The following is a 9,017-nucleotide window of genomic DNA, read 5'->3' as shown; positions in this document are numbered from 1 at the left end:
CAGACTGTATGGATAGGATGGGCTTATATTTTTGTTATTTTGGCTCGGTTAAAACAAATTCCATATCGAAAACGAATCAGAGTATTTCCTTTTGATGATTGGTTCATGTTAAATTGCAAATATTCCATGTATGTTTAACGCCTGAATTAAGAAACAATTAATACAATAGATATGTCTTTTAATAGAACCTATCCGGGATAAAGATCGTTGAATTAAACTGCCTCTCGAAAATAAGGGTATATTATATAGGAAAATATATCTGGCATAGCAACAGCGTTGTTGCAAAGGTTCTTAATGTGATAGAGTGTGGCTTTCATCACGGGGCATTGGATTTAAAGTCCAAGTTCTGACCAGACGTGGTCGCAAAATTACAGCATAGCGAGGCGAGGGTTTTACGGCCGTCGGAAGAAGACAATATTGGCCAACAGTCACCCTTGGAGTACTATTTATACTGTATTCTTTCGAATAAGCATAACAATACATTTCTGTTAAATGCTCCAATGGAAGTCGTTACAAATGTGATAAAGGCCGCACTTTGTTTTTTTTAAGTTATCACCATTTGTTATTTAGTATCGTACTTACTTGGCTTTTCTTTCTCAATAGACTTTTTGATATCTTGAAAACCTAGAAATAGAATATCTCTTCGGATTAGAACTTTGAGCCACATTATCTAATTAATATTATGGATAATATTTCATCATGAAATTCTGTCCATGACAATATTTCATTATGAAATTCTGTCCATGACACTATTTCACTATAATGACAATGAAATTCTGTCCATGACAATATTTCACTATGAAATACTGTCCATGGAAATAGTTAGTAATCAAATTATTGCAAAATTAGAAAAAGTACACAAAATGCAGCATGCACATTTTTAAGAAACATAACTGAAATTGTTTTACGAGTACAAATACGAAATTTATATTTTGATTCTGTTCACATATAATAATACACGTAAACTAATATCTATTTTAACATAAGCTAGTTTTAAACTTGCATAGATACTTTATAAATGATAAATTACAGATTGAGTTTTGAAGTTACAAGAGTACAATGTAACTGGATATCAATGTGTGTGTATTTGTTATAATCAGTCAATTAACATATCAATATCTAACATGAATAAATGTCCCATGAGACAAAATTTGATGACATTCTGTCTATGAAATATTGTCTCAATACAAACAAAATATAACCTCCCAGTAACTGGACAAAATGCATACTTTTTATCTGTGAAATATTGTTGATGTACATACAACTTATCACAATAGAAATTTGACCATATATTAGGACAATATCTCATGATATATAGTCATGGAATATTGTCTTGGGGACAATATTTCATAGGAAAATAGTTTGCTTTACACATCAATTCTATTTTATAATATACCTGGTATATGTAAAAATGTGTCTGTATTTGAATTATACGTGGATGTACTATCTATTATGTTGTTCATTGATTAAGAAACATTCAATGTAAGTGTTCGTCACCTTTTAATGTGAGATAATTCCTTATTTGCAAATGATTGTACAGATAATCGACATTTTAGTCACTTTCTGTATGTATCTTTAGTGTTGAATATACTATGAATATAATTGTTAACCTTGTTTGCTTATCTATATCTTTGCTTTATGATCCCCCCCCCCCTTTTTAGCAGTGTAAACGATTAAGGGTATGCAGTGTATATTAGCTGTTCCTGGAAGAATCTGCATTAAACATTGCACAATATTCACTTTGAAATTCAATCTATATTGTGTTTAAACGCCACTTTTAGGCACTGTTTTTGAGCTATTTCGTGCAGCAAGATTTTATTAGTGGATGAAGCTGGTTTGCTTGGAGAAAACCACCGATCTTCGATAAGAAAACTAACAACTCTAGTCAATTAATAGTCGAGTGCACCCGCACGAGCGGGGTTCGAACTAACAACCTCAGTGTTGACTGACTAATGATTACAGTAGTAACTGATTAGACTACTCGGCCACCGAGGCCCCACCTATTCACTTGGAAAACACATACCAACTGTAGAAACCTTGTGTACCTCATTTAGTCAAATGAAGCAAGACCGGGCACGTCTACAGGATATAGGCAATTGTCATACAAAAAGCCGGAATGCCGCTGTTATGAAGTCTTAATGATTCCTTGATAAACCCTGTCTAATTAAGTTAAAATCATGACAGAAATCAAACACGTCATTTAATTCCTGTTTGACTGTTCGGTTATGTAATGAACATTCTCAACCTCAGGATATTTCAATGATTAAAACAGAGTAGCTCATTATTTTGATTAACAACATTTTCAAATTGGAAAGTAAAAATAGCGACAACATTTTACCGTAACATTACTAATGTTTCATACTTTTCAACTATTTTCAGATGTGTAGTGTTCTAGAATCCGTTTATTATTTCATTTGTAATTCATTGCAACAATTACAAACATTTTCCAATATCTCAATACAAAGAATCCCAATTTAAGTCGCAAAGAATGAGAACAAACGATATTTCGAACGTTTTATTTAATAAATATCGAAAGTCTTACTTACTTCTTTTTTTGTCATCACTTGTCGTACTGTTATATGTATCATTTAAACCTAGAAAAACAAAACATATCTTCAAAGTTAGCTTTTTGACCACAATTTCCCTTTCAGCAACTACTAATTTGACAATGCTAATTGAAAAGATTTTAAGTTAACAAATATTAATTTTTCTTCAATCTCCATCAAACGAATGGATAACAATGTAGAACATGGTGGATTAAACCTGGTTTTATAGCTAGCTAACCTCTAACTTGTATGACAGTCGCATAAAATTCCATTTATTAACAACGATGTGTGAACAGAACATACAGACACAATAGGTAAAAATGTCAAAAATAGCGGTACAGCAGTCGACAGTGTTTTATCATCTAAATCACTCTAGAAACAAAACAATATATTAACAAACAGTATCCATTACCAATTAACACAATGACGGGATGTATAAGTACAGAGCAACGTCATTTATAAGAAAAAAACACAAAAAGGCATATTGGCAAAATGAAAGACAAGAATACAAAAATTATAATAGAACAATAACACAATGACAGACTGTATGAGTTCAGAGACACGTCATATGTTACAAAGAATCACAAAAAGGCATATAGACAAAGCATATTAGCAAAACTGAATGACAAAAATAAAAAAAATATCATAGAAAAATAATACAATAACATGATGTATAAGTACAGAGCTACGTCAAATGGATGCCACTAAAAGCAGACTAAATTGTTGAAAACTACGCATTTTAATCATGGTATCTATATGATGATTATGTTCACAAACACTGAATCAATGCCACTAGGATATCACCAAATTATATGTGATGACATTAATTATCATTGATAGGGTCATAACCAAAATTATTTTTTTCGAAATACAAAAGAGTTTTACCCCGGCAACAGATAAAAGAGGGACGAACGATACCAGAAGGACAGTCAAACTCATAGATCGAAAACAAACTGACAACGCCATGGCCAAAAATAAAAAGACAAACAGACAAATAATAGTACAGATGACACAACATAGAAAACTAAAGACTAAGCAACACGAACTCCACCAAAAACTGGGGGAGATCTCAGGTGCTCCGGAAGGGTAAGCAGATCCTGCTCTACATGTGGCACCCGTCGTGTTGCTTATGTTATTACAAATCCGGCAAATAGTCCAACTCGGCAAGTCACATTCGTGAAAAGGGAAGGGTATTGTAGTTACGACATAAGGAACATATCTGATATCACCTGTGAAACGGTTATTCCGAATATTTAAAATAAACTATGCAAAGCTTGCTGTAGTTTGAAACCCTGATTGTGGTTCCTCTATGCCCTTTCAACTTTGTATTTTATTAGGCATTTTTTAACATATTTTTATTGGAGGGTCACTGATGAGTCAATTTTTTGTATCCATGTATCCATAATGGATTTATTTAATAAAAATTACGACAAAAGAGACGATTTTTCATTCCCTGTTGTTAATTTTCCTTTTTTAGGCGGCGATGTTCCTTTGACTCTATCATACGGTGTTTATATATCCCAACTCGTTCGTTATGCCCGTGTGTTTAGTGATGTCATTGATTTTAACTAACGTAACAATGCATCATTAGTTAATTATTATGTCAGGGGTTTCGTTACCATAAATTACTTAAAACTTTTAATAAATTCTGTCATAGATACATAAATTTGATGAGTAAATTTGGCTTTTCCTGTAGAAAAACTTATTAAAAATGGCATTTCATATCCTAAATTTGACGGTAATATTGTACTAAAAGCGCAGAAATCCCTTTATGATCCGTGTAAACTCATCGAACCTTTCAACAAACTTATTAGTAAAAGTTATCTTTCCAATGTTGTAATTACATCTTTGAATATATTTTACAATATATATTTACTCTTTATTATTATGAGGCTGACTTCATACAGGAGCTTCTTAGGAAGAGAGATAAGAAGTTAACAATATCCTTTAACTCTACGTTCCGCTATATAGATGATGTTCTCTCACTAAATAATACAAAATTTGGTGACTATGTTGAACGAATCTATCCCATCGAACTAGAGATAAAGGATACTACAGATACAGTTAAGTCTGCCTCATATCTTGACTTACATCTAGAAATTGACAATGAGGGTCGGTTGAAAACAAAACTTTACGACAAAAGAGATGATTTCAGCTTCCCAATTGTGAACTTTCCATTTCTATGTAGCAACATTCCAGCAGCGCCTGCATACGGAGTATATATCTCCCAATTGATACGATATTCCCGGGCTTGTGTTTCCTATCATGATTTCCTTGATAGAGGATTGCTGCTCACAAGGAAGCTATTAAACCAAGAGTTCCAAATGGTGAAGTTGAAGTCATCCCTTCGTAAATTTTACGGACGCCATCACGAGTTGGTTGACCGTTATGGAATAACCGTTTCACAGATGATATCGGATATGTTCCTTATGTCGTAACTACAATACCCTTCCCTTTTCACGAATGTGACTTACCGAATTAGACTATTTACCGGATTTGTAATAACATAAGCAACTCGACGGGTGCCACATGTGGAGCAGGATCTGCTTACCCTTCCGGAGCACCTGAGATCACCCCCAGTTTTTGGTGGGGTTCGTGTTGCTTAGTCTTTAGTTTTCTATGTTGTGTCATCTGTACTATTATTTGTCTGTTTGTCTTTTTATTTTTGGCCATGACGTTGTCAGTTTGTTTTCGATCTATGAGTTTGACTGTCCCTCTGGTATCTTTCGTCCCTCTTTTACATTGGCACAAATATCGATTTTGTCATCAGCAAATTAAAACATAACTAAATTAATATTCTTTTTAAGAGGGATGCTTAAAGACACATACACGCTCATTTTTTTTCTATAAAGAGCATAAAGAGGTTAACTCCTAACTATCCTACTACCTGTCGATACATTTATTTTTGGCATTGTACAAGTCCCTGTGATGTCTCTTAGTTGATTTTAGTCTCTGATGCATAGTTTTTTTATTACTGATTGTTTTTGGATTTAAACTAGCTGTCCGTGACTGCAAGTACTCTCAAATCGTAAGTTCTTGTTAATTTTACCTGTTGATACTATTTGTGATGGTTTTTTTTAGCTCACCGTTCCGAAGGAACTCCGAAGGAACGGTGAGCTTTTGCAATCACTTGGCGTCCGTCGTCGTCTGTCGTCGTGCGTCGTCGTCGTCCGTCTGGTGTAAACTATTTCAAACATCTTCTCCTCTGAAACTACTGTACCAATTCCTACCAACCTTTAGCTGAATGATCCTTAGGGTATCTAGAATATAGTTTGTGTTTTATTTTCTGTTTCGTCTAAAAACATGGCTAGCCATGGCTAAAAATAGAACATAGGGGTGAAATGCAGTTTTTGACTTATATCTCCAAAACCAAAGCATTTAGAGCAAATCTGACACGGTGTAAAAGTGTTCATTAGGTAAAGTTCTATCAGCCCTGAAATTTTCAGATGAATCTGATAACCCATTGTTGGGTTGCTGCCACTAAATTTGTAATTTAAAGGAAATTTGGCAGTTCTTGGTTATTATCTTGAATATTATTAATGATGAAGATAAACTGTTAACGGCAAAAATGTTGATCAAAGTAAGATCTACAAATGAGTTAAATGACCAAAATTGTCAATTAACCCCTCAAGGAGTTATTGCATTTGAAGGACAATTTTTCACATTTGTTTATCATGTTTTCTAACTTTAAAAAATCTTCTTCTCTGAAACTACTACACCAATTCTAACCACACTTTTGCTGAATGATCCTTAGGGTATCTAGAATAAAGTTTGTGTTTTATTTTCTGTTTTGTCAAAAAACATGGCCGCCATGGCTTAAATAGAACATAGGGGTAACATGCAGTTGTTGGCTTATATCTCAAACACTAAAGCATTTAGAGCAAATCTGATATGAGGTAAAATTGTTCATTAGGTCAAGTTCTATCAGCAACGAAATTTTCAGATGAATCTAACAACCCATTGTTGGGTTGCTGCCATTAAATTGGTAATTTTAAGGAAATTTGGCAGTTCTTGGTTATTATCTTGAATATTATTAATGATAAAGATAAACTGTTAACGGCAAAAATGTTGATCAAAGTAAGATCTACAAATGAGTTAAATGACCAAAATTGTCAATTAACCCCTCAAGGAGTTATTGCATTTGAAGGACAATTTTTCACATTGGTTTATCATGTTTTCTAACTTTAAAAAATCTTCTTCTCTGAAACTACTACACCAATTCTAACCACACTTTAGCTGAATGATCCTTAGGGTATCTAGAATAAAGTTTGTGTTTTATTTTCTGTTTTGTCAAAAAACATGGCCTCCATGGCTTGAATAGAACATAGGGGTAACATGCAGTTGTTGGCTTATATCTCAAACACTAAAGCATTTAGAGCAAATCTGATATGAAGTAAAATTGTTCATTAGGTCAAGTTCTATCAGCAACGAAATTTTCAGATGAATCTAACAACCCATTGTTGGGTTGCTGCCATTAAATTGGTAATTTTAAGGAAATTTTGAAGTTTTTAGTTATTATATTGAATATTATTAATGATAAAAAGTTTGTATGACCAAAATTGTCAATCGACCCTCTTAGGAGTTACTGCCCTTTATGGACAATTTTTCTGAATTTGTTCATCTAGTTTGCTTGCTTTCAAACTGCTGAATCAATTTCAGTAAAAGTAAGGCTGAATGAGTTTCAGAATATCTAGTATAAATTTTGTATTTTATTTCCTTGTACGTCAAGAAACATAGCCACTATGACTAAAATTGAACATAGGGGGTAAAATGCATTGTTTTCGCTTTTGAAGAAAATATGACAGATACAAAGAACTTGTAAATGGAATCTTTAAGACACTCATTTATATATATTGAAAAGCAAAATTATCATTGTGGAAAGATTTTTAGCAAAAAATAACAGGTGGGCGATTCAGGCTCTTGAGAGCCTCTTGTTTTATGTAATGCTCACTTATCCAGGGTTATATCTCGTCTTTATACCAGCTTTGATAAGAGTTTGGAATGACTATAAATTTTCATTTCTTCGTACTATGAACAACAAAATCATTAATTTTGTAAAAAGTATTTTTTTCATTTTTACGGTATACTTTACTACACAATTATTTTCATTCGCCTGTGTTTATCTTGTATAGCTTATTGTTTTTTTTTTTTTTTTTAATTGTTTAATATCTGACGGCGGTATACTATTGTGACCTCCATTTTCACCCCTTATTTCATCGATTTTGTATTTAAAATGTATCATAGATCAAATGTATCCGTTCAGTGGATGTTCACTTGTGTTAATATATGTGTCTTTTGATTGAGTTAAATCATTTCAATTGATATTTTATAGTGTATCTTCCTATGTCGTGATGTAACACCTTTGTTTCAGATAAGGGTGAAGGTTGGTCCATATTAAAACGTTTAATCCCGCTGCATTTGTTTGCACCTGTCCTAAGTCAGGAATCTGGTGTTCAGTAGTTGTCGTTTGTTGCTGTGGTTCATAAGTGTTTCTCGTTTTTTGTATAGATTAGACCGATAGGTATCCCGTTTGAATGGTTTAACACTAGTCATTTTTGGGGCCCTTGATAGCTTGCAGTTTGGTGTGAACCACGGCTCCGTGTTGAAGACCGTACTTAGACCTGTAATTGTTTAATTTTACAAATTGTGACTTGGATGGAGAGTTGTCTCATTAGCACTAGTACTCGTACCACCTTCTTATATCTATATAACAAACAGACATAAGATGTCAAAAAATAGGAGTAAAGCAGTCAGCAAAAGGGGACCTCACAAACATGTATAACCCCGTCATATTCTTAATGTGCCTGTCCCTTGTTTGGAGCATGTAGTTCAGTGATCGTCGTTGGTACCTGTTAGTCATATATGATTTTCGTAAACTGTTTTGCTATGAATTAATCTGTTTTATTTTTCAATTAAATTGTTTCATATTTTACATTTTCTCATTGTTGAAGACCGTATAATTGCCTATAATGGTTTACATCCACTTCATTCTAACGTTTGTGTCCCATTGGTATTCCTATCACATCTCCTTATTTTATACGAGCATAGTCTCCAATATGTATTTCTCTTTAATTCAATGACAAAACAAAATGTACATTATGGTTGAAAAAGTGAATAAAATAATATTTAAATAAAATTCCGAATATTTCCACGAATGATAAGGGCGCAATGGTGTCAAAGCATGACGTCATTCAATTGAAAACTCTAACACTGAATGTCAACTTTTCGAATTCGGATTATATCTAGGTAAAATGACGTTTTGTAGAAGGTGTAATTTTATTTTCAAATCTCTTCAAAAGCATATTTATTGATTACGGCAAGTTATCATTGTAGGTCACTACTGAATTACAGCATGTTAGATTTGGTATTAACGGTCGATTGTAGCCATCAAAAATCAAATTGTAAATAAAAAATTGCAAGTGTTTGGATTGATGATTAAAAGGATTGAGCACAGGTGTAGATTTAATTTAA

The 9,017-nt window shown here is 33.1% G+C and overlaps 1 long non-coding RNA gene across 1 annotated transcript in view; it reads right to left on the bottom strand.

The window, feature by feature from the left end:
- Positions 1 to 582: 582 nt before the first annotated feature.
- The window catches only part of LOC127721235 (uncharacterized), a 43,119-nt gene continuing 34,684 nt past the window's right edge, over positions 583 to 9,017 (bottom strand). The window contains exons 11-12 of the long non-coding RNA XR_007991087.1: positions 2,547 to 2,594; positions 583 to 624 (exon numbers count right to left, since the gene is read on the bottom strand). This is a non-coding gene — a long non-coding RNA (uncharacterized LOC127721235). The remainder of the gene's footprint in view (positions 625 to 2,546; positions 2,595 to 9,017) is intronic.

This window comes from Mytilus californianus, unplaced genomic scaffold (assembly GCF_021869535.1).
Source record: "Mytilus californianus isolate M0D057914Y unplaced genomic scaffold, xbMytCali1.0.p SCAF_12, whole genome shotgun sequence".
Classification (NCBI taxonomy): domain Eukaryota; kingdom Metazoa; phylum Mollusca; class Bivalvia; order Mytilida; family Mytilidae; genus Mytilus; species Mytilus californianus.
The sequence above is the reverse complement of the archived record's forward strand: the minus strand, read 5'-3'. Positions and strand labels throughout refer to the sequence as shown.